Raw genomic sequence first — 3,316 nt, 5'->3', positions numbered from 1 at the left:
AGACAGCGAGGGAGAGTCCGGCCGGGCGCTAGTCGAGCGGGCGCGCAGGGGCGGGAGGCGGACGGTGACGTCGCGCGACGGTGGGCGGGGGGCCGACGCCGGTGTGACGACCGGGCCTTCCCCACGCACGCGCGCGGGCCACATACCGACCAACCGCTTACCCGCGCGCCGCCGCCGGCGCCGGGGTCAATCTCTCTCGCATTGTTTGGGCGCGGCAGGAGAGGAGGCCGGCCCCGCGCGCCGGCGCCGCCCGCCCAGGTGTGGCCCCGGGTCCGTCCCGGCCGGCCGGCCACCCGCACTGGCCGTCCGGTTCCGGAGACGTCCGGGTTACCCTCCTGGGTGGGCCAGGGCGCGTGCGCCGCGGGAGTCCTTCCTCCGTCATCCTCCGCTCATCGCTTCGGTCTAAGGGGCCGGGGAACACAACGCTAGAGACACCAGACGCCTGGTTCTCGGGGCAACATTTTGTGTTCCCCACACTCGTTCTGACTATATTTTGCGATTTGGGTAGTAAAGGTAATGAGTACAGTGACTAGGGGGACCAACTCATCGTACTCTGGCGCACCAACAGACCAAAGCTGGTACTGCAACTACCCCTGGTACCCCAACCCCTGGTACCTGAAGGGACTTTGAAAATTTTCGCCAAATTTCGGAGGGAGCTCCAGGGCGAGAGGCTGATTTTTCGCTATTTGCGGCCGACCGCGGAACCAGCGCGGAGCGGACACTTTACGGCGCAAGAGCCGTTGGCACTTAGAAATTTTTCGCCTGAGTCAGTGCAACTTCCAGGAGGAGAGGCTGATTTTTCGCCATTTGTGGCCGACCGCGGGAACCAGCCAAAGCGGACACTTTACGGCGCAAGAGCCGTTGGCACTTAGAAATTTTTCGCCTGAGTTGGCGCGAGCTCCAGGAGGAGAGGCTGATTTTTCGCCATTTGTGGCCGACCGCGGGAACCAGCCAAAGCGGACACTTTACGGCGCAAGAGCCGTTGGCACTTGGAAATTTTTCGCCTGAGTCGGTGCGACTTCCAGGAGGAGAGGCTGATTTTTCGCCATTTGTGGCCGACCGCGGGAACCAGCCAAAGCGGACACTTTAAGGCGCAAGAGCCGTTGGCACTTAGAAATTTTTCGCCTGAGTTGGCGCGAGCTCCAGGAGGAGAGGCTGATTTTTCGCCATTTGTGGCCGACCGCGGGAACCAGCCAAAGCGGACACTTTATGGCGCAAGAGCCGTTGGCACTTAGAAATTTTTCGCCTGAGTCGGTGCGAGCTCCAGGAGGAGAGGCTGATTTTTCGCCATTTGTGGCCGACCGCGGGAACCAGCCAAAGCGGACACTTTACGGCGCAAGAGCCGTCGGCACTTAGAAATTTTTCGCCTGAGTTGGCGCGAGCTCCAGGAGGAGAGGCTGATTTTTCGCCATTTGTGGCCGACCGCGGGAACCAGCAAAAGCGGACACTTTACGGCGCAAGAGCCGTTGGCACTTGGAAATTTTTCGCCTGAGTTGGCGCGAGCTCCAGGAGGAGAGGCTGATTTTTCGCTCTTTGTGGCCGACACCCGGAACCAGCGCGGAGCGGACACTTGACCGCGCAAGAGCCGTTGGCAATTAGGAAATATTCGCCAGAGTCGGCGCGAGCTCCAGGAGGAGAGGCTGATTTTTCGCTCTTTGTGGCCGACGCCCGGAACCAGCGCGGAGCGGACACTTGACCGCGCAAGAGCCGTTGGCACTTGAGAAATATTCGCCAGAGTCGGCGCGAGCTCCAGGAAGAGAGGCTGATTTTTCGCTCTTTGTGGCCGACGCCCGGAACCAGCGCGGAGCGGACACTTGACCGCGCAAGAGCCGTTGGCACTTAGGAAATATTCGCCAGAGTCGGCACGAGCTCCAGGGAGAGAGGCCGAATTTTCGCGATTCGGATCCGACAGGGGAACCGTCGCAATTCGGACAGCTTGTGCGGCAGCCCACGCTGGCACTTAGAAAATATTCTGAAATTCTCACCGACTTCCGTGGTGGAGAGGCCGAATTATCGCGATTCGGATCCCAAAGGGGAACTGTCGCAATTCGGACAGCTTGTGCGGCAGCCCACGCTCGCACTTAGAAAATATTCTGAAATTCTCACCGACTTCCGTGGTGGAGAGGCCGAATTATTGCGATTCGGATCCGACAGGGGAACCGTCGCAATTCGGACAGCTTGTGTGTCAGCCCTCGGTGACACTTAGTAGAAAATATTCTGTAATTCTCACCGACCTCCGTGGTGGAGAGGCCGAATTTTCGCCATTCGGGGCCGACAGGGGAACCGTGGCCACTCGGAGAGCTTGTGTGTCAGCCCTCGGTGACACTTAGAAAATATTCTGAAATTCTCACCGACTTCCGTGGTGGAGAGGCCGAATTATCGCGATTCGGGGCCGACCGGGGAACCGTCGGCACTCGGACAAGTTGTGCGGCAGCCCACGCTCGCACTTAGAAAATATTCTGAAATTCTCACCGACTTCCGTGGTGGAGAGGCCGAATTATAGCGATTCGGATCCGACAGGGGAACCGTCGCAATTCGGACAGCTTGTGTGTCAGCCCTCGGTGACACTTAGTAGAAAATATTCTGAAATTCTCACCGACCTCCGTGGTGGAGAGGCCGAATTTTCGCCATTCGGGGCCGACAGGGGAACCGTGGCCACTCGGAGAGCTTGTGTGTCAGCCCTCGGTGACACTTAGAAAATATTCTGAAATTCTCACCGACTTCCGTGGTGGAGAGGCCGAATTATCGCGATTCGGGGCCGACAGGGGAACTGTCGCCACTCGGACAAGTTGTGCGGCAGCCCACGCTCGCACTTAGAAAATATTCTGAAATTCTCACCGACTTCCGCGGTGGAGAGGCCGAATTTTCGCGATTCGGATCCGACAGGGGAACCGTCGCAATTCGGACAGCTTGTGTCAGCCCTCGGTGACACTTAGAAAATATTCTGAAATTCTCACCGACCTCCGTGGTGGAGAGGCCGAATTTTCGCCATTCGGGGCCGACAGGGGAACCGTCACCACTCGGACAGATTGTGTGTCAGCCCTCGGTGACAGAAAATATTCTGAAATTCTCACCGATTTCCGTGGTGGAGAGGCCGAATTATCGCGATTCGGGGCCGACAGGGGAACCGTCGCCACTCGGACAAGTTGTGCGGCAGCCCTCGGTGACACTTTGAAAATATTCTGAAATTCTCGGGGCAACATTTTGTGTTCCCCACACTCGTTCTGACTATATTTAGCGATTAGGGGGTAAAGGGGATGGGTACAGTAACTAGGGGGACCAACTCATCGTACTCTGGCGCACCAACAGACCAAAG

Source organism: Syngnathus typhle, linkage group LG1, assembly GCF_033458585.1.
Source record: "Syngnathus typhle isolate RoL2023-S1 ecotype Sweden linkage group LG1, RoL_Styp_1.0, whole genome shotgun sequence".
NCBI classification, from domain to species: Eukaryota; Metazoa; Chordata; class Actinopteri; order Syngnathiformes; family Syngnathidae; genus Syngnathus; species Syngnathus typhle.
This window is presented reverse-complemented; position numbering follows the sequence as displayed.